Genomic DNA, 24,373 nt, shown 5'->3' with positions numbered 1-24,373 from the left:
GGTGAGGGTAAAATGGTATTAAAAAAAAACTTTAATGGTGTATTAGGAAAGATATCCTTAAAGTGTTTTGGGTAAGAGGGAATTAAAAAAACTTAATGGGGTAAATGGGAAAAAAATCCCTAGAAATAGGGTAAATGGACAAAAACCCACAAATATATTATGTCAACTTTAGTGCACAATCTAGTACAAGAAAGCTTGTCTATTTGCATTCTATTTAATTGATCGTGACTTCGGGTCAAAGCCATTACTACTTTCGAAATTAGATCACAAAACTAATAAGTGAATTGTTAACCTAATTATAGCTCCAATTACATGAAAATCCTATATGTTTCGAACCACATAAAACAAGCATGCAAAAATTGAAATCAATTAAACAATCTCACAAAAGAACATAGCAATCAAGATGTAAAAAATATAACTATTATCAATCACATAAATGAGGCTTCAAGCATAGTTTACAAATTCAACAACGGAAAAACTAAAGATTTCTTAAAGAAAAATATGAAAGACACCGTGGAGAGGTGAAGAGCAATACTTTGAGGACGTTGACTTGAAGATCTTGAAAGCAAGGACTCCAAGGTGACAGTGCAAGGTGGTGGATGGCAAGGATGAGAATGTATTGCACATCTTCTTCTTCTCCTTGGTTGAAACCGCAAAACTATGGGAGCTAGAAATAGATTTTGGATATTGTGGGAGAGAAAGAATGTTGAATGGTGAAATTAACGTTGAACATAGCCTCCTTATATAAGGGACAACATCTTACAATTCTTTTTCCGACTCTGCTTCAATTTGGTAATTCAAGGAATTAATTCATTGGTCCACATAAAAAGAGCCAATAAAATAATTCTACGTCATCTCTTCTGCATTATTCAACCAATAGAAATCTTTTAGGAGAAAGTAGAATTTAATAATGAATCTGGAAAGTAATGTTGGACAAAATCTCTTGATATTTATCTTCTTATTTCGACCAAAAGAGATATCCAAATCTGATAATTATTCTTCTTTCCTTATCACATACGAGTTGTAATCCTTTCTCAATTCCTCCTTGATGTCTCATCTTGAATCCTCACAGCATAAAAGGTTCTCTTTTTTATTCAGGATTCCTCCTTCAACGTTTCAAAAGCCAATTACGTTTAAGTCTTCTTGAGTTTTCTTGAACATTCTTGAGTAATCTTGATGGCACATGGTCTCCTACTGCCTTCAAATTTCCTTGTTCCACTAGGTTTCCTATTCCTGTTAGGGTATCCTAGTCCAACTAGGACTCCACTTCCGTCATTTCCGTCATTTTTCTGAGCTTGACTCCTTGTTAACTCAAGAATCCTACTTCAACTGAGAATTCTATTCATATTAGGATTAAGAATACTTCATTTCTGATCATTTATGCGTCCTTTGTGCCTTGCACATGTCATTTCCAACGTCTCACAAGGTTCTCATGTGCCTTTAAGCTCATTTCTTTGTTATTTGCTCAAATATACCTAGAAAATGAAAACTAAATTAAAAATGATTAAATGAAGTAAATAGCTTGGCAAAATGTGGGAAGATAAACATTAAAAAAATCACATTTTATGCTCCTATCAGACATTTATGATATTAATTTCCTTTGAGTTAACTGTCATGCCCAAGTTAGTTTGCTACCGGACTATTAAAACTGAACAATGTGATGCTCTAGACTCCAAATGTCATATCAACCTCATAGTCCCATCTAATTTCTGAGAATGAGGATATTAGTTTATATGTTTGTTATCAATAAGTCTTGGACAGTGAGATGGAAAGAGGGAGGAAGATCGAAGTTGATGTATCTGGGTATCGTGATGTTTCTATGTTTATCGACCAATCTAGGTGGGTATCACGATTTTTTTTTCTTTTTGTCTTTTTCGATCTTTTGGATCATCTAACACAAGATTAAGCCATTAACAATGAATGATATTAACACCCTTTGCAAGATCTCCACCTTTATGGAATCAGCAATGGAGGCTCTGCCATTTGGGGTGATCGATTACATGTACAAGGTCATTCCACAGTAACAGTTCCACCCACACTATCAGCCTCTCCCTCAGTAGCTCCATCCATTAACGAGACCACTACGTACATAGATTGAATGTGGCCGCACGGATTTCAACTCTCTGCAATTTGCGCATGGAAACTCGGCAACCATCAAAACACACCAGCAGATCAAGGGAGGAAGACCAAACTGAAGCTATGCTTAGTCGGTTAGTTCCAATGGCTACTGAAGCCATGGCGCTTCTGGATGGGATCAGATATTGCAGAGAGCTGGGAATTACACATTTGGAGATTGAAGGAGATCCTCAAAATGTGATAGCTCTGTTGGAACATGGTGGATTGGACCTTAGTGAAGTGGGCGCTATATTGGAAGAGGTAACACACTAACACATTTGATGAAAGGTTTTGCGGTTGTTTCTTGGAAGCATGTCATAAAAAAGGGAAACCAAGTTGCACATATGGTTTGGCTCAGTATGCTGTAACAATGGTATGTTCGATGTTTTACGGTTTTACCACGAGGTTGGTCCTCCGTGGCTTCAAGATTTATTAGATGCAGTTCCTGTGTAATTGATGCAGGGGTAGTTCATTTTGAGCTGCTATTACCTCAACTTAGGTTTTTTTTTTTTTTTTATATTTTTTTTAAAATAATAAATAGAGTTTGGTGATATTAGCTCCACAGTCGATTGGCGTCAATAAAAAAAAATTGATAATTCATCCAATATTGTAGAGAAAAACATCCTCATCAAACTAACTATATAGACGATAGAAGACCAATCAAAATGTTTTATGATCAACATGTTAGTTAGGGAAGAGTATCAATTGATCCCATGATCTTGTCCGCAATTGGAATTTGAAGCATACATTCTGCATTTTGAGGGAGCAAGTCCACTAACATTTTTAGGCAATATTAGCTCATCGGAAGTAAACAATTTAGGGAGCAAGTCCCACCCTCAAACCCGAAAGTGAAGGGTTTACCACAATCTGGGAGCATACATTCTGCATTTGATGTGAGGTGTGAACACATTTCTATTGTTAATAAATCCAAGGTCCACATCAAACTAGTAAAGAATCCAAAATCATATTACCTTCTAAAATTTGTCTATGCAAGTGTGAACAACCTTGAACATCTCCATTTCACCGTCACACAGCTGGTGGCTATGCTATATGAAAGAATTTTAGTCTCATTGTTTGACAACTTTTGAAGTCTGACAGGACCCAAGGCATGATTCTTTCACTCCCAGTTTGGACAGAAAGCAGGTCAAGGAGAAATATATACCATTTCCTTAAAAGCAGTCAAAGTAGTTGAGATACTATTAGAGCATCTCCAACCATTTAGTCATAAGCCAAAGCCATATGGCTAAGCTTAGTGAGTTGTTGGAGATGGCTTCCGGAAAAGCCAAAGCCATTTTGGCTTTTGACTACAACCGTTGGAGATGCCCTTAGTTCAGATCTAAGAAAGAAACATGGTAATAATTTCTTGCCCAGCCTTAAGATTCAATACCTTCTCCGCCAAGATAAGTCTTCAATTTTTTCGTTTTGGACACCTATTATTAACAGACTGTATAATCTTGGCCAGAGTTAGCCTCTGAGTACTGATTGATGACACAAGGGATGATGTAAATCAATTGCTAAGGTCAAAGAATGATCTTGATGAGTTAATTACTTAATTAAAAAAAATACCAATCTATTTATGCCACCAGAGAAGAAAAAGACCAAATCTAAGGTGTGCGTTTTGCTTGTCCATGATGGGTTCTATGATTTGGGGTGATCATCACTTGAAAGTTGACACTTTTATATTCATACTCTGCAGCTAGCTTTGTTATGAAATTTCTTGGCCTAGCTAAATAGATTAATACACTTACCCTTTTGGATGAAAGCTTGGAAGTAATGAACCATGTCAAGTTCAAACAGTTTGACGTGTCAAACCACTACTTTTTCTCTCATCATAGTCTTATAGAGGCACAGGTCTATCTTTTCCCCAGTATTCCTACATATTCGCATAAAAAGAGTTGACACTAGGTGAACCTGGACTTGCTGCAAATTGGGAACAATATTTCCACCTTTTTCCTGCTGTGCTGGTCACAGTCTCTACCAGTTCCTCAAGTATTCTCTCATCATGCCAAGTTCTCTGCAGATCTGTGAGAGAAGAAAAAGAAAGTGGACTTTGGTGGGTTCTAGGAGAAAAGCTGCCCGTGGGTGAAGTGAGGTGAGACTCAAAGGAGCTGACTAGTCTCTTTATATAGGTCATAGTGAGGGAGATATAAGCAGGGCAATTTTTTCTCTATCTTTCATGCTGAGTCATGCACATAATGTGAACATTACAAATCTGTAGCTTTCTGTGGATACCATCATATTGATTGGGATATGGTTTTTGATCCAAACATCAATCATAGGTGGAATGTAAATATATAACCATAATATTGTTATAAAACGGTGGTAAGAAATTCAGATGGATAAGAATTGACAAAGTAGGAATTCAGAACATGATGTAAAACCAACTGGAAAGCTAAGCAAAGTTTGGACAGATCCTCAGTTTTATATTAGATCAATTACTATATGCTTGGTAGCTAAGATACAAACAGAACATGAAGGCTTAGATTGTTCATGGTTATAGATGATTCTGATCTCAAGGACCAGATTCTGGTGTGATGGAATCAGATTGTGATCAGTGTCTGATACTTGGTTCACAAGGTACATTAAAAATCAAGGAAATATGAATCTTCAGATATTATATATTACATAAGCATGGTGGCATGGTGGCATGGTGGTGATGGAGATCATGACATGGCTGGGGAAGAAGATAATAGTTCCATACTTCCATGTAGTGTGAATGCAATGGAGGATTCTTGACCAAACAAATAGGTTATAAGGATATATGTTGGACCAAAGATAAATGTTAGAATAGTCAAATGGATAGTGTAACTAGGTTCTTTTAACGAAACACAACCACAACATTTGACACATGACATGGATCACATCAGATAGTGTCAAAAGGTTAATACAAATTGCGTTTTGACTTGTGTAATGTAACAGGAAAGATTCAACATGCAACCAAAATGAATGGATTGTTATGTAGATTACACACATTTTTAACAAAGTGTAGAGACCAGTTTGCCATTTGAACGTGCTTATAAAGATAGGTGCTTTTTTAGAAAGCACTAATGGGTGCTGCTTTGCGAAACATCCATACAAACGAGCAAGGCCTGCCCCCCCCCCCCCCCAAAAAAAAAAACAACAATATATGGGTTAAATTGATGAACAAACAAAACATAGTTTACGGTGTTTACCCTAAAAAGATAAATACTATTAGGAGGCCAAAGCAGCAACCACACAGTTACACAGTACCTTGCTAAATACCATATTACATAACAAAGAGAAACATGCTTCCTAACTATATGTGATTGAAACTGGTGAACTCTAATGATTGATGGTACTGCTGGCTTTCTGTTTCTTTTTTCTTCTGATGTGATATCTCATCCAGCACTAATCATAAACAATCACAGCTTCAATTGCTTGGAACGAAAGTGTCCTTCTAAATGCCCCAATACAGAATCTACAAAATCCATAGCTTGCCACCATTTCTATAATGGCCTAGAATTCCTACATGACTACAGTGCTAATGATTCTTCCCACTTCAACTAAAATGGCCTCATTATCTGCATGTCGCTGAGTCTTCAACTTCATCCTCCTCCTCATTTCTTTTTTCCCATTCCAGTTACTACTGATGCAGCTCTCTTTACCTTTGAAACCAGCTTTTTGAAGATTCTGATTTTAACTAGACCTCTACGTGGAGGAATCCTTGTCTGAACTGGCTCCGGCTTCCTTGGGCTGTACTGAGCTTCCATGGTTCTGAATTCTGAGGGACAGTGTGAGCAACTGAAGATAAAGAAAAGCTCTGTTTACAAACAGAGCAAAATCAGAAGAGGAAAGAAAACTTTCGTATAAGGAAAAAGAGGGATTTGGTGCGGAAAGCAAACATGGTGGGCTATATTTATAGCAGAAGGGATGAATAACTTAGTCAGAAGGTTTCACACATACAGAGTGTGAACTTGAGTTTTAAATTCACATAAAGAGTGGAAAATTCTGATGTTGGTCTGAGCTTGTGTCGAAAAGGTACCTGTCAAACAGCTGGGTTTGTAACTTTTACAAAGTCTTTTGGGGTTTTTATAATAACATGTGATTGATGGTTTCGAAGACTAACATATGGACTTATATGATTGTCAGCTACTAACAAGTATGCAGTCACAGAGTTGCAAGCAGTTCACTTTGTTTTGGTGAAATGGTAATAGTCGTAGGTCAAACTACATCTTTGTTTTGTTGCTACAAGTTATACTGACACCCTTCTATACATAAATCCTAATTATTCTTCAAGTTCATGCACCTTGCAATTATTTTTCTAGAAGCATAGAAAAAATGCTGATTAATACATGTTTCTTTTGTGGTAGGATCTAACAAGTATGCAGTCAAAGAGTTGCAAGCAGTTCGCGTTGTTTTGGTGAAATGGTAATAGTAGTAGGATCAAACTACATCTCTGTTGCTATAAGTTATACTTACACCCTTCTATTCATAAATCCTAATTTCTTCATGTTCATGCACCTTGCAATTATTTTTCTAGAAGCATAGAAAAAATACAATTTTCTTTTGTGGTAGTATAGCTAAGTCATACAGTCTGCAATTAAAACATTTTCTAGAAGCAGAGGAAGAATGCTGATACATGTCTCTTTCGTGGTAGGATCAACCTAAACTCTTATTGCTAATTTGCTATAACTAAGTCATACACTCATTACACTTTTATGCATAAATGCTAATTTTTCTAGTTCATGATTTTGAAAGCAGAACCATCTATATGCAGCTAATATTTGTGTCTTCTGTGGTATGATCAATCTAGATCCTTAATGCTACAAGATATAGTGATATACCCTTTTATGGATAAATGCAAATTTTTTTTTTCAAGTTGGTGACTTTGAAGGCACTCCGTATGCAGTCAAAATGATTAATATATTTCAAACCTTTCAAACCCTTTTCTAGAAGCATTAGAAGAATGTTAATATATTTCCCTCCAAGTGAAAGGATCAATTGTTAATGATTTAGTCCAGATCATCGAGGGAGAGTCAAAAGTCACCATTTTCCACAAAATTTAATGGATCATTCATTCATTCATTCATACTACAAGTTGAATTCTTGTCCGTGTCAAAAGCTCAACCACTACATCTTTAATCAAGACCCCATTGGATATGAAAGATTCTTAATTTTTGTGAGAAAGGATTGTCAAATCTCATTAGTCCTCAGACAGACAAATGTTGGCATAGCCGTATTTGGTTCTGTGGAATGCGTAGGCTGTAAATTACAGCCTCTGATAAGGGCTGACGTGACGCAAGGAGAGGCACACAATTACTCAGAGCAGGGGCAATTGGTAATTTCGAAATCGACGGTCGTTAGAGATTAAAATCGTGGCCGTTAGGTTGTAACGAAATCTGTCACCTATTTTTGGAAACAGCTCTGCAACGACCTTGCTTGATTAGTTCTGAGAACCCATAGGTAGGTGATTTCTATACCGGAATTATGAGGACAAATTGATCGTGGGTGTAAATCATGCTCGCCCTTTGTTAATTTATATGAATCAAATCAATCTGATACCTTTGAATCAATTTAGAACAACATATGAGTCAACTCAATAGCATCTACATCTTCTTTCTGCTAGTTCGTTCCAATTATAGTGAAAATGATGGATCAAATGTGGAGAAGTGTAAGATATAATCACATCCAAATTGAATAGTATGACGTCGGAGATTGAAATGACATGAGATACTGTTCCTTTGGTTTTGGATGCTCTGCAATTTTATCAGAGATGGGTTGGATTTATATCTCTTCTTTAACTTCCATCTAAATCAAAACCAAACCCAAACTACTTATGCAGACGAATGATGCTATAAAAAGGACCTAATACAAGGAGAATAAAGAGAAGCCAAAGAAGAAGAAAAGTCGAGAGAAGAGAAGGGGAAGAAATAAGAAGCTGATCTGGGAACCAAAAACGCTGGGTTTGGTATAGAAAAGAAAGAAGACAAAAAGTGAATCACATCAGTAGAACACTAGAACATGAGGCAATACGAGGAATTAAAAGATGAGGAGAGGATCAGTGTCCCCCTCTATCTGCGAATAGGCTACAAAACCCATCGATTTTTTTACCGCAACGCCCATAATTTTTAGCTCATAGCGTCCGTCAGTGGGCAATTACCGATTACCCAACTTAATCAAATATGTGGATATATGCTTGCGCCACCAATGCCCTTGTCAGTGCCTGTAACCTACAGCCTGCGAATTCCAGCCTCGTCCATGTATGAATAATGTAGTCAATTTGATAGTGATATGAGAAAAGTAAAACAGGGATATGCTGGCCCTGAAGTCCAAGTCAAAATTTGATTGAATGCCAGTAAGGCAAGGTCACTACTGCACTCAGCTTGATGTGCCTAACCCTCTACTTTTGAGCCAACGACTGGCTTTTGAGGTTGCAATAATACCAAGATTTGTCCTCCATCCTCCATACAAGATAATTCCTAATTGGAGAATCCATGATTGACTATGAACTTGGAGAGTCCAGTCTCCTAACAATGGTTATCTACCACATTCCCTTAGAGAATTTTGCATATAGATTTAATTACAATGTAACATAGAGTTCTAAATATCATGAGAGAGATGTTATATATAATTGACCCATAGAAATAAATCTTTTTAAATTTTAAAATGACTGTAAAAAGCTAAGGTCATTGCAGTTTAGAGGGTTTCTACCTCTCTCGACAAAGGTTGGACTCATTCAACTATAATCTGTGGGCACTTGGAGACCTTGCTTAGCTGGTAATTGGGACCTTAATCGATGGTATTTAGAGCTTAAGTGGTATTAAGCCCTTACCTTGTCCATCTCAATTCAATTAATGGGCTCCCCACTGAAAACAATGTAAAGTTGCCAAAACTGACTATTATTGATAGTTTGATACTTGCAGATAAGTTAAAAAAGCATTGTCATGTTGAGTATGACGATGCTTCATCTTAAGGTTTTTAGATTGAGATCAGGTTAACTATAAGAAAACATTCCGAAAGCCATATCAAACCTAAGCTTATGAATCCCGAATGAGCTTCAGAGCTTCATTAGGCTTCTGTTAATTTTGATCTCCTTAAAATTAATTATGATATAACCACCTATGCTCGATAAAATATCTCAAAACTACTCGTGCAAGATAAGTGATTGTAGTTTACCTCCTCAAGATTCCAATGATGAAAGTTCTGCAATCCATCACTAAATGGTTGCGCGCAATATATTATTTCATGTAAACATTAATTGATTATTGATTATGTACGATAGCTTCTTAAACTCATGCACCATATATATTATTTATTTTGGCATATATAACAGTTTTAGACTTTTAGCTCATAAACTCATGTTTGTCCAGCCAACATTACACCACATTTTTCCACACCTAAAATGCTATTTGATTGGTAATTTAATATCAGTGAAATGCCTACATGAAGTGAATTATATATGGTGAACATGGTCCACCTTGTAAAAAAACTCAGGCAGTTTGTCTTCAGGTACTACGACCTTAGGCTCTTCCATAGCGTGGACTTGTTTCACCTTGCGGCCTGCGACATGATGCCTTCTCTTCTTCTGAGGATGATGGCCTCCATGTGCTTGTGTTAATGTCGCGCATGGAATAAGGGTCACTAGCAGCATTGCTAGCTAGGACATTGGTGGACAGCTTCTTCAGCATCATAGCGCGCCTCCATGTTTACAGAAATGGGTTTAAGAAACTATTTGTTTTTTTTTTCTGTAAATCTGAGGGGGAAGGGGAAGAAGAAATGGAAAAGAGATTAAAAGGATTGGATTTTGTTCTATATGCGTTCCAGTATGCATCTGTTGAATTTGATGGTGATATATATAGGGTATGGTTTTGGTCATGGTAACCAGTAATGGAAGTTTCCGCTGGAAGTTGGTGTCTAACAAGAGCGAGGCAGCGAGCTGGCCTTAACTCCTACAATGATGAAGGACCCTTGGTGATTCAAAGCCAACTATCGGAAGAAGATGAATGGAGTAGAATTCGGAAAGATATTGTATAAATGAGAAAACTGGTAATTGTTGTCAGACCGCATGTTCTAAGTTATGTCTTAGGCAAGGTTCTAAAAAATGCTAGGCGCTAGTCGGGCGGTGGCTCGGAGCCCAGAGCTCAGGGGCTTAGGCGGTTTTGTTTTTTTTATTTTTTTATTTTTCTTTTTTAATTTATAATTGTATAAATAAAAGTGTGAAAATTATTGTAATTGATAAAAAATAATTAAAATAGTCAAAATATTGTTTTGGTCAAAGTCAAATACTAAAGATCGTTTGAAAATAAATATTCAAATCAAAGAGTCTCTCAAATTCCACCTCTATGAGTGAGACATGGACTCTTCGCCAACATTAGCCAAATATCTTCTGAACAAGGACAGAAAGACTACAACAGTACAACTCATCAAAAATTTGATCTGCACCTATAGCGAAGCCAGAGTGGTGCGGTCTTCTAGACTTCCTCCTCCTCCTCTCTCTCTCTCTCTCTCTCTCTCTCTCTCTCTCTCTCTATGCGATTGGATCTATTCTCTCTCTCCATGGGAAAATCATCTGTCTCCGGATGTCGTCAATGGCCTTGAGGTCGACTTCAAGGATGAACTGGACCACGAACAAGACGACGTCACCTTGTGATTGGCCTGCCTCGCCGGGACGATGAGGATTTAAAAAAAATTGCAGCGCCTAGGCGTAGCCTGGGCCATTTTTTAGAACCATGGTCTTAGGGCAACTCCAACGGAATACTTATTTTAAAAAAAAAAAAAAAAAAAATTTAACTAATTTAAGGCTAAGTTTGATCTCTAGCAGACTAGCTAAACAAAAGCTAAATTTAACTTTAGCTAAATATCTAACTATATTTAGCTAGACAGGAGAGAGAATTTATTTAAATTTAACTTGAGATTTAGGTATTCTGCTGAAACATAACTCACAATATTTAATTAGCTATATTCTGATTTTAGCTACTTTTAGCTATGAAGATAGCTATCACTGTTGGAGATGCTAGGCGATTTTTCTTGGATGTGGTCTTAGCCTCTTAGGAACTACTAGCTAGGTTGTTATAGATACTTTATTAATTATGGTATTAGAATGTCTTTGTCATTGTTAATTTGAAATTTACTGATGTGATCATGAATACCTTCAGACTAGGTAGTGGTATGGAAGTGCAGTAGTAAAAATAGTCAGTCACTAGTAAACAAATTAAAGCTTAGTTACGAGTTATACCCAAGAATAAACAAATCCCATCACGCGATCATCTCACTGAAGAACTTATCTGCAATAGTGACTCCCTTATATGAGAGTATACGTACAAATATGCCCATCTAGAAATGGCCGACTCGATGCCATGTAATTGAGAAGGAGAAACTCGGACACCTAGCTGAGTTGATGGAAGGGGGCATAGAGTGAGTCAAGGATCGTTCAAATATTTGGAAATTTGGATATAAGCCAATTTTACTGCAATGATTTAAGGTATGATTCATCAAAGTCAGAAGGATTGAACCTCCAAGTTTATGGAAATGTAACCAGGGGAACAAAAAAGAGAAAGATATTCCATGTAAACTACGCTAATTTGGAATTGAAGTGGTGTAATGGCAGGGTTAACCCAGCACATGCTTATGATCAGCTTGTCATGGTTAATTTGTTTTGTGATAAATAGAAACTAATTGTATATCAACCTTAACACTAGCTAGTAATAACAAACTTTGTAATAGCTAATTAATAAGTTGGAACCTTCACAGTTCTGCAGCTTTAATAGATCCATCATATGCTTCGAAACTCCAAAAATATATCACCCACTCGATACCCTTCACAACCATATGCCTCTCTATATGAATAAAGGGCGTCCACCGACCCATTAATCCAACCCAAGTTCAGTTTCTTGAGTGTTCGAATTTCCGAGACTGCTATAAGTCCATCATCACTACTGATCCTGTTCACCCCATCCAAATCCGGCTCTTCCAAGCAAGACATATTCTGCAAAAGACAGGCCCCAAAACAGGTGATTCTGCTGCACCAAGCAAGCACCAATGTTTTAAGGATTTTCGAGCAAGACCCATTGCGCGAAAACCTAACCCCCGATCTGTGATTCTGTCACATCACTCCAGATTCAAATAGCTAAGACAACTGAACGACCCAATCGCTTCAAGAGTTTCATCTAACACACAGCAATAACCCAAAACCAAATGCCTCAACTTATTTTGTGCTTTTATGAGTGGGGTAATAGTGTAGTCTCTCCTTCTCAGAGAATCACTGGACAATTTTGGGCAGCTAAGTGCCAAAGCATACAGAACTTCGATCCCAGAATACCTAGGTTCTACTGTTGCATCATCTCTGGTTTTGCAAGGTCGATGGCCTCGATTTTGGGACATGTTTGGGCCAAGAACTCGATTTTATTTCGGTTGATACATTTGGATGTTTCAAATGTGACTAGGTTTGGGAATCTGGGAAGTACACGCCGGAGATAATCGAGTTGGGGAAGACGAATGGATGTTTGGTTTAGACCCTCCACTCGATCTCCACCATTGTTTGCAGACCTCGGAGAATGGTTTTCTATCATCTGAGTTGGTCATCCGGTCATCCGGTTGAGGATTAAGCCTACTTCATCGTCAAGACTCAAGAGTGGTTCCTGGCGACCATGTTTAGGTTTAGCCTATTCTTTTCTTTTCGGCCAAGGCACCACTAATTATTTGTACATTTCTTTGGTTTTATGGGCCTCTTCTTGGGCTTTATTGATTTTTTTCATTTACTGATCTTAAAGTTGTGTGACTGTAGGCACAATTCTATTAAAACATGGAAAATTAAAACTAAATCATATGCCAAAGAATTACAACTCAAAAAATTGGAAAGTAGAATGTGTACTGCCCGTCAGAATTGGGCAGCTGATTTGAATAGGCTGGCAAGTGCTCGGTACGAATTCCCTAGCTAGATCAGTAATGAGAAAATGATGATCAGTCGTCGACACTACCTATTTTAGAACACTTTCTTTGCTTGTTGAACAACTGAAAACTGTCGGAATTACAACTTATATTCTCTACAACTTGTATGTAAATTTCTAATGTTTTGATCACTATTCCGTATAACTCACCTGTTCTTCACTTTTATATGTAGTGATTTACCCCTTTGTTCTACATCCTTGTTTTGGAATTTCAGCATATTAAGCCACGTTCGTTTATATGGTGTAATGTACTAATACGTTGCACTCTTAATACTTATCCTATATTGATCCAATCCTAAACTTTCTTTACTATAAGCTTTTCTTTGCTTCTGTTGACCTTCTACTAGCTCTTTGAGTTATATTCAAGTTTCTATATATGCAAAGTTGGTAGAGAATTATGACTGAGAAAGATGGCTTCCTTGGAAGAATCCTAGCTTTAGACTAAAACCAAAGGCATTTGAGAATTCATACCCTTGTAAAGAACCATATATGTTATAATTTAATGGAAACCAGTTATAGATTTGAGATTTCTCGGTCTTGTATATTATACCTTATGTACAAAAAACAATAATAATCTAACAATGCAATTCGAGCACATTATTAATTTATTATAGTTTTTACAGCTAAGTATTGCGTGCCATGACTAGAACATGTGGGGTTCCCACACTCCCAGCTACTTTCACTTTGGTGCAGAGTGTGACATCTCAACTCTATAAATGATCCACTTAACTAGGAACCATGATAGGATTATTAGATTTCTTGGCTTTAATTCGATCTAGGGTTATTCTCGTGCTGTTTAAATAAAGAAGAAATACTTGGATAAGTTGACATCCTATGTAGATCTTGCTAATATATACGTACAGCAATCTTATTGAGGGCCAAATCTGTATAAAATTATGTTAAAGAAGTAAAGCGCCTGCATTACGTGTTTGCTCGAGCTTGCCCGTGGCCATGCCATAGAACAATTCTAGTTCTACCCTCTTCTTAGAACTTCTGATCTGATGAATTATGAGAATCTAAGTCAAAGATTTAGTTTCTAGTTCCATATATTAGGTTTCCCAGGTGTCATTATTTCTAGAAAACGTTGCTTAAATTTATGAATGAACATGTAAATGACAAAGGGAAATATCCAAGCAAAAGAAAAACTAATACGTAGATGATTATAAACCAAAAACCTAATATCTATTAGCCCATGTCTAGACGATGTCATTAGTGTGCCTTTCAAGTTATTTACTCTTTACGAGTTAGAGACTATGAAATTGAATCACATACATGGATATCAAGAACTTGGTATATCTCGTATGTCTAATGAAGTAATGATATATAGAAGTAAAAGTCGGTAAGAGCTTTTGTGGCTCTAACCAGTGTGCATAGTTGTTGTTAAGTAGCTATATACTTATGTGAACTCTAATATAAATTAATGCTTAGCTTGCTTGTGTTGTATATCGAGTTATACAAATCGATGATCATAAGTATCAGATGGACTTTAAAATTCTTTCCCACACATGAAAAAGTAGATAAACAAACCGACTCTTTTATATGTTTCAATATTACACCGAATCACCAAATTAGGTTAAAATCACAATGCAAGTATTCAGAAATCATCATTGAACTTCCATAAGATACATAAAATATATAATAAATTTCCTCAAAAGAGAAAAACTATGGAATCATGAACCACCCCTCAGTAGAGTCATCACCAAACTTGAACAGAGTTTATGAGAAATATCATTCTCTTAAATCGTAATAATGAAGTTTGTTGATCCATTCCTATTAAGAAAATATATTTTAAGCAACTGGCCGACAAAACTGCCCGAATTATTGGACCTCCGAAAAATGAAAATGAAAACCAAGGACGAATTTGCATGCACGTTTAATATCACGTGGAGAAATGGATGGCAATATTCGCAAATAAATTCCCAAATCAGGGTAAGAATCGGAGTGAAGCTTTAGTACGAAAGGACGGGAAGCAGCCACGTCGGTTGGAACCTTGAAACCTCGTAACGTTTTTGCCGACAAGTACACCAGAAGCAATTATTTCTTATCTACTCCTTACTTTCCCCATTTGCCACTCTTTCTATTAAATTAATTCCCACTTGGTACCAAGACTTTTTTTATATAGTTATTTTAGTCCAATTCCTTCTAGTCCATTCCCTCAGAATAATTGCAAACAAGGAAAAATAATGTTATCATTGTTAGGGGTTTTAGGGTTTGAATTTGAACTGGATTGATTTTTACTCTGACTTTGTACTTTTGTACCTTGCTGTGATTATACAAAGGGTTTCTCTTGATCTGAACTATCAACTATACAATATCCAACCTTATTTCCTTAAAAGATGAAGGAGACATTGTGTGAGTTAATATTTAAATCATCAATGATTACATTTCTTAATCAAGATAATAAATCCCTTATAGAAAGCATTATAAAAAGAGGCTGTGGGTTTGATACTTTAATCAAACCCCTAAACCTATGAGATAAGCAGTGACGTTTATTTTGTGTGATTCATGTGATTTATTTTAGAGCATATGAACACTCTAGATTTAAGAAGAAAAATAATAATATAATAGTGTTAGGCTTTAATGAAATAGCCATAGACCCAATCATAGAATTAATAATGTTGGAGTTATGCTATTATTAATAAATTTGCAAACAATCTAATTCACAAAAAGTCGTAATTGGTGTCTTTTTTATTTTTAATTATTTTATGTTTTATAAGATAATGACTAACTAACGACTATGAGAGTTGATTTCACATTACCTTTACTTGCGTAGCTGAAACCTTATTTCATTAGGTCAAATGATCACGAACTATTATTAACAATTCATCTAATAGCTCATCTAGATATGATTGCATTTTTTTTCATTTTGTGACACTCATTATTTTCTCGCAATCTAGATTATTCATCTAATAGCTCATCTACGTTGTCTGTATTGAAATATATATATATATATATATATATTTATATATATTAATATATTCTCCGTCTATTTATTTTATACAACAACTTGTAAATGACTATGAGAGTTAAACTCAATATCTCTATTTATAAATAAAGGATTTACACTGTTAGATTAATTTATCGCCTTCTCCGTCCAAATTTAGAAACCTGAAGAAATCAGTAACCAATGACCACTGGAATGACTTGGACAAGCAAAACTAAATCTGAGCCAAGGTCATGATACACATAAATTGATTTGATATTTTAGTTAAGAAGTATATTCGAAGCAATGTGATATAATAGAATGGCATGGAACATGTGGAAGGGGGATTGATTCGAGTGGTGGAGGCAGCATCAAACCAAGTGACCAGTGGTTGCTTCTGTTAGATACCCTTATATATTTACTTACTAGAATAGGTAACCTTGGTATAGAATTGTCAATAAAAAAAACGAGGATACCTAATAGGCTAATACGCTGTTTAAGTTTTTAAGGTTTAAAGAACCGAAAGGGCAAAACTATTACCAGATAAGGAAAGGTTCGTCCTATGTGCGTGGGTGGACGGACACCAATGATTCTCGTGCAGCTGTCAACGTTGGATTTCCATATCGACGAAATTGTACGGCCCAGATTCGGTCGCCTTCTTCTTCATGCGTCGAGTATTGTATAGTTTTTTCTGGACGGAGTTGATAGGTGGTTGCGTTATTATTAGGGTTTATAATAAAAGGCCAGTGACAACTGACAACTGACAACTGATGGCGCGTCGTGTCTCCATTAAGGTTTCTCTCTCTTGGAAGTTGAAAGCTATGATCTGTTCGCTGCTTATCAGCATCATCATCGAGTTGAAGTGGTCTCTGGTTGGCTCTAAAATACAGAGGAGGATGCAGTTGGCTTCTCCTTGTTTAATGATTGTATAAAAATACAGTTTGATTATATATTCTGCAGATTAAAGAAATGGCTTTGCTTAGTATAAGCTGTTTCTCATCGTTTGCATTGGATATGGACAATCCTGCAGTCTCTACAACCAAACCCTAGAGTTTGACGAAAGAACTTGAATGGAGAATCTTTTAGAGGCAAAGTGGTTATAATACTTGCGGCTATTTTTTTTTTTTTTTTTGAGAACAGAAAATATCCATTAATCAATAAAGCTTACAATGGGGGGAGGGACATGAACCTAAACCCAAAAAAACCACGGTTATAGAGACCATCAGGTCAAAGGGCCCAAACTCTAACCACCAAACGCCCATTTCCAAGGCTACTTTGAGCATTTGAACCTGAAAATTTCAGTAAAACCTTATAATCAACCGCCAAGAAGGCAGCGTCCTCTTCAACACCATGTTCGAAGGTACTAGACCACGTATAAAGGATCGCATACCAGCAAATTGACAACAAAAGCAAACCAGAGTTGAACAAAATCGTCATCGTCCTCGAGAATGACACCATTTACATGGCCGAACACCTAAACCAACTCCTATCTCAACAGAGTAGGAGACCAACCCTAGCTCAGAAGAGTAGGGACTTATTAAACCTGACCAAACCAAACAGAAAACTCTAATTAAAACACAACTAATACCAAAACAAACGGAAACCAAGCCACACCAGCAAGGCCCAAAAACAGGGGCCCGGCCCAACACCCACTTCCCCGAGTAGTAATCAACCAATGCAGAAAACCAATCCCGCCGTTGGCAAACACCATCAACACCACCCCGCGGCCTTGCCGCTTCCTGATACCGCCGCTCCACCTTGCCAATATGCATACAGATTCTACACCCAATTGACAACGCAACCAGATCCAGAATCACGACAGAAACAAATCCCAACTGGGATCCCTTCTGCCGCGAGTTGCCCCCATCCACCATAACCCAGATCGCTTCGTCGATGACGCCATCTCCCACCGTCGGTCAGAAGCAATTTGCTACATCCCCACAACCACCGTCGCCCCTGATCCGAGAGGGATAGATCGAGAGATCTGCCCAACCCGAGGTCAAAAACCCACCCTCCTCCCCTGGACAGTGTCTCTGCCCCGAAGACCTACCACTAACCCGCAACGACATCCCCTCCTGGGCCTGAACGCAATGGCAGGATCGCTTGTAGCGATTGGCCGGGAGAGAAACGAACAACTCCTGGTTTTTCCTTTTCTTCTGCGCGCGCCCCGTGCGCTCCTCCTTTCTCTTCTTGCGGCTATTATTTATTGTTTAATATTTACGGTAAATGTTACAAGATTTATATTCACGATGACCAACTATGCACACACCAACTCAATTGGATAGTCCATACCAACTACTCAATATACTAGTGTGGTTCAACACTTCGACATATATATTTTTTCTTTTCTTTCTATTAATTTCCTACTTTTTTAGGGGGCTCTATGTTAGTAGCTTTGTCTATTTTCAATAATTTTCTATTTTTTTTAGGGACATATACACTTTTATGTGTTTCTAGTCAATATTCTAAAGTAGTATTGAAGGAGGATTTATGCTATTTCAAGGTATTTGAGGCAAGGTTCTAAAAATCGACCTAGGCGGCTGAGTTCCGTTTGGATTTTGGCCTAGTTGATGGGCTGAAAATCGGCCGCCTAGGCGTCCTGGGCGGGTCTGCTGGGCGCTGTTGTGTGTTTTTTTTTTTTTTTTTAAACAAATGGGGTAAATAGTAAACATCGAATTCAAGTCTCAAACAGTCAAACTTGAAACCTAAACTCAAATCGCCGTCTCTCTCCTCTCTCTCTCTCTCTTCAGAGCGGACGCACGACCTCGATCTCTGGCTCTCTCCTTGACTAACTCACTCCCTCATGAATTTCTGGGTTGAATTGGTAAGTTCAATTTCTGGGTTTATTTTTTTGGACTCTTGGTTCGATTCAAAAATTTTCAAGCTTGGTAAGTTGTTGGCTGCGTTTCTCAGTTTCTCTTGGTTCAAATAATGAATGTACGAATTTCAGTATGATCAAATTGTATTATTGAGCTGTTGACAAGTTGGATAATTGGTTGTTTGAGTGTTTTCCTGTTTTGGAATTTGGACTTCTTTTTTTTTGGTGGAAAGGGTGCAAAAAACCCAGCAACAAAGGAAAAGAAGAAAGCTAGCTAGCCCATAGGGCGAATACAAATAGCACGTGGCCAAGAAGTACTACTCAGATCATCTAACATGGAAGAGACGGCAGCAGGCGGCACTTTAGCAAAAAGATGATATCCAAGGTCTAAAGAAAGACTAAATTTTGCAAGGCAATCCGTGAGATTGGAATTTGGACTTTGCTTACTGCCTTGCTCTGTATCTGACAATCTATTTGAACTTTTGATGGATTTTGCATCTGTTTTGGATGGGAATTGAATATTTGTTTGCATATTGGATGCTAAATCTGTGTTTAGTAGTAAGTAGGAGAAAAATGGGGATGACCCAGATTGCAAAGGTTCCTTTTTGGTCAACTAGGGATCTTATGTTGTCGATCGTACTAGTTTACTAGTTTAGAGGGTGTGTATTGTGGTGATTGTTTTATGGACTTGCATGTTTGTTGATTGGACTTTGCTTACTGCCTTGCTATGTATTTGTTTTGAACTTTCAAAATTGTTAAATGCTTTTCCTTTTTTTTTACTTAATTTCAGGATGTTCATGTGGAGGATTTTGTGTCGGATGAAGAGGAAGAACTAGATGAGATGGGTTTTGAGTTTGAATCCGATACGGAGGGAGTACTAGAGGGATATAGGGAAGAAGAATTTGAGGAATAGGATTGCAAGAATCAAATTTGCAATTGTTTTTTATTTCTACGAACTCATTATCTCATTGTTGTTGAACCATATTTGAAGTATTTTCACTATTTTCAAACATTATAATATCTTTTATATTTTATTTATATAATTATATGTTATAAAATATATATATATATATATATATATATATATATATAAACTTCCTAGTCTCGGCCTTCCGCCCGACTAGGGCCTAGCGTTTTTTAGAACCTTGATTTGAGGTCTATAAAGTGGACTTAGTTCTATGTACCACTGTGGATACAAAAATACATCTTTTGTCTGTCTATAGATGACATCGGAATATATGCAATAGTCTCTTTTTTTTCTTTTTTTTTTTGGCTTGAGATGAATGATATTATAGCTCGATTTGGGTTTGATTAAAAAAAAAAGATAGAAAGTACTTTTTTTTTTAATCAAACTCAAAAAGACGGCAATATCATTCATCTCAAATCAGAATGACCATTATATATCATTCCATTGCCATCTATAGACAGACACGAAAATGTGTTAGTACCCACAATGGTACATAAAACTAAATTCACTCATTAGACATACATCAAAATAATGGGTCTCCTTATTTCGGTACTAATCCAGAAGATTCGCTAAAAGCATATAAAAGTGCATAACTTCCTAAAAAAAAAAATTATTAAAAATATGTTGTAGAGAAACTGAAATTGAGAGAAATTCGCTGTGTATTCTCATTGATAATAGGGGCCTCTTTATATAAAGGATTACAATGCATAGAATCTTAATCATACAAGGAAAGTAATTCTACATTGATTAGGATTCTGGATCCTTCTAATTAAATCCTATTACCATTAGATCAAGTAACCTAGAGTTTGGGCTAAACACAAATTAGGTTTTCCTTGAACACTCCCCCTTGTGTTGCCCAAACGCGGTGCTTCTCTCGTTGCCTCGTTAAAAACCTTGCCGAGTAACAAAAACCCATTGGGACAAAAATAACCTCGGTCGAAGGGGAAAAAGAGCACAACACACCCTTCACGATTCGAGACGAACATGTAGACATCTCCCCCTGATGTCTGCGCCTCCCCCTGATGACTACGATCATGGGAGTTCAGATAATTTCCGCAAGCCAATTCTTGCCATATGTTTCTCGAACATGGATTTGGGCAATGACTTAGTAAACAAGTCTGCCTCACTGTCCTCAGATCGAACCTAGTTCACTTTGATCTCGAGGAGAGTCTGTTGTTGCTGATTGTGCTTGGTGTAATTGCTTTTGATGTAGCCTTGCCTCATTTGTTCAAAACAAGCAGCATTATCCTAAACGCTCGTAGGCTCATCTGTGGTAGACTTCAAACCACAATTGCTTCGAACATGCGTAATTATGGACCCAATCCATATACATTCACGAACCACTTCGTGAAGAGCAATGATCTCTGCATTGTTCAAAGATATAGCGACTACGGTCTGTTCTATAGACCTCCAAGATATCACGGTCTTTTCCCATGGTGAACACTTAACCAGTTTGGGAGCGACCATTGTGTGGGTCAGAGAGATACTCAACATCAGCAAAACCTTCCAAAACACATGTCGTTTTGGGATGGGGATAGTGGACGCGCCTAGTGTTGGCGGCGTTCCTGGTGTGTGATGGGTCCGAATCCATCATCTCTTTGTAGGGATAGAACAAGCCCATATCACTCATACATCTCAAGTATCGAAAGATATATTTTACACCAATCCATTGGCGTCGCGTTGGCGCAGAGCTATATCTAGCTAACAAGTTCACAACATATGAGATGTCCGGTCTTGTGCATTGGCATAAGTACAATAATGCGCCTATTGTACTAGGTAAGGCACTTCTGCCTCTAGCACATCTTCGTCATCATCCTTTCGACGAAGAGGATCCTTTTCAGGATCAAGACTACGGACGATCATGGGGGTGCTTGAAGGCTTGACCTTGTCAAAATGCCTAAGCATCTATCGACACGATGCTCAAGTTCCAAACCGAGACATAATCGTGTTCTCCCAAAATCCTTCATCTCAAACTCGGATTTCAAGTGTTCAGCGGTTTCCCTTAACTCTTTAAAGACTTCTAATGAAGATCATGTCCAACATGAACCGCGATAGAATCCGAAACTTATTATAGAAACGCGTGGGCATATCCCTTCCCAATCAAGTAGTCACTTTAGTGAGCGTTTCAACCTTATTGTAAACGCGCTCCGTGGTCTAGAGCTTCTTGACTTGGGTAAATGAAGTTCGCCATGAACCTTCATGTATATTCCGTATCTAGATCCCTATAGAGATACGTAGTGACCATATTTGTAAGCTACATGTTCAGTTATTCGGAAACTACCAAACTGAAAAGGTAGTGGAGTGCAATGACATCCATTACGAGAGAATATGTCTCATCGTAGTCGATTCCAGGGCGTTTTGTGAGAAGCCTTGCGCCATAAGGCGAGATTACCATCTCTTTTTCTCATCACACTTTCTAACGAAGACCCATTAGTCAATAGGTTTTATGTCAGGAGGTGTTAGCATCTCTAGCTCGAAAATCTTCCTCTTCGTTAGAGAATCCATCTTAACCTGGATTGCATCTTTCCATTTAGGCCAAATCTCTCTACGTTGGCATTCATTCATCAACGGAGCGTGGTTCGATATCATCTGACTCAACAAACTCATGCGCAACAAAATACGCAACTACATCACCAATTATGATGGAGTTTCTATCCCACTTCTCATGTACACTAGTGTAATTTTCATAGAGCTCTATATTCTCAGGAATAGGTTCTGTCGTTGAGGCGACCCCAACGATAACCATAACCTGGAAGATACTCATGAGACGGATTTTGAGTGTCGATGATCAAAGGATTGGAATGTGCCAAAGTATCCTTCGAACCCACGGACCTCCCAAGTATCCTAGCTGGGGCCATGGCCTGTAACGCCAGAGTGCCACTCTCTTTGGCGTTGGCGCCATGCCTACCTCCGTGTAGGGTGGCGCTACGTCCTCTCGTAGGGACGTCCTTCCTTGCAGGCATGTTTGCAGCATATTTGTGTGATCTCGTCACTTTAATAGGGATCGAGATGAGACATAGTGGGGATAGGCCACGACAATTTCTGTCGTTCCTGTTGAACATTCGTGTTCTTATCTCCCCCGAACGACAGGAAGACTGTCTCATCAAAGTGACATCCGCAAATCTAGCGGTAAGGAGATCACCTAGCAAAGGCATTAAGTGGCGGACGATGGTTGGAGTCTCAAATCCAACGTAGTTGCCCATTCGTCTGTAAGGACCTATCATAACGCGCTGTGGCGGCGCAATGGGCACATAAATAACTCACTCAAATGTGCGTAAGTACAAAATACGTGTACCCAGTCACTAGTTGTAACGCATAGGTACATTGAATGGCGGTAGGTTGTAGACGAATTAGCATAGCTGCATGCGATATTGCATCACCCCAAGCGGATGTAAGAAGATTGGTGCGCATTACCAATGTTCGGATTACCATCGTAGTAGTTTCCGCGAGACCAATTGGGTGTGTACATGGGAATGTGATGTCCAACATCAAGCCCATTGCAATATCCATCGAAAGTCTTTCGATGTAAACTCTCTAGCATAGTCAAATCTAATTGACTGAATAGGATGATCTGGGGAGTGAGTCCATTGTCATATGATATGAGCTAGGAGTGTAGCGTAAGCAGCATTTATAGGTGGACAATGGCACAACACGTGACCAGCCTGTTTGCGTGTCAACCAATATCATGAAGTATTTAAGCGTCCGCAAGTTGGTTGAATCAATCCACAAAATCCCTACGGATTATTTGTAAGAACAGAATGAGTATTGTCATATCCTTTGCAGAGGACGGTCTCAGTCCTAATTTCCCTAAGGAACGGGCTTTGTAAAGATGTCTGTGTGAAGTCTTTGTAGACGGATCATCATATCATGACTAGGATGATCGATCCTGTCGTGACAAAGCCAATATGTGTCTAAATCCGAGAGATCCTCTCTCATAACTTTTATTGGATTAATAGCTCGAATAGTGACATAGAGTCCACTAGAGAGACACATAAACTTCTCTAAGATGCGTCTTTGTTCGCAATCATTAAAGGTATTGCAAAGGAACTCATTTCCGTTCTCCACATGCATTTTCGCATGGAATTCGTTGGCTATTCATAGGGTACGATTTGCCCTAAGAGCGTAGAGAGTTTCTGTGACAATTGTAATCAAGGTGCCATTTGGCAAGTGGAACTTGGTCTATTCCATGTCCTTGAATTAATATTGATGGCCTAGCCATCGTAATCACAAAGTCATATGCTCAGAATCAAAATGGAGTCATAATAAAAAGAACTCAAAATTTTATTCATAAGCCAACGGAGTACATCATTGTTTCTTTGATAAAAGAAAATCTAATCCAATAAAGGTAATATGGCAATCGCCTACATCTCTTGGAAAATAAAGACTTAAACAGAATTGGCGATCTATTGATCCCAGCCAGATTTGTAGTCTGCAACCCTTCACTCTAGATCATCTTCTTGATCTTCTTGTTCCACATAGTGAGCTTCTCTTGCTTCACAATATGCTTTGTAGGCGGTGACAAGTTCTTCACGAGCTCTACAAATGTGTGCCCAATGCTCAGACACTCCACATCGAGAACATACATCTCTTTGCTCGAACTCCATTGATTGAGGCGCTTTGAAAGCGTCATTTAGATGGCTCTT

The sequence above is a fragment of the Rosa chinensis genome, chromosome 1 (genome assembly GCF_002994745.2).
Source record: "Rosa chinensis cultivar Old Blush chromosome 1, RchiOBHm-V2, whole genome shotgun sequence".
Taxonomy (NCBI): Eukaryota; Viridiplantae; Streptophyta; class Magnoliopsida; order Rosales; family Rosaceae; genus Rosa; species Rosa chinensis.
Note: the sequence above shows the minus strand (reverse complement) of the source record.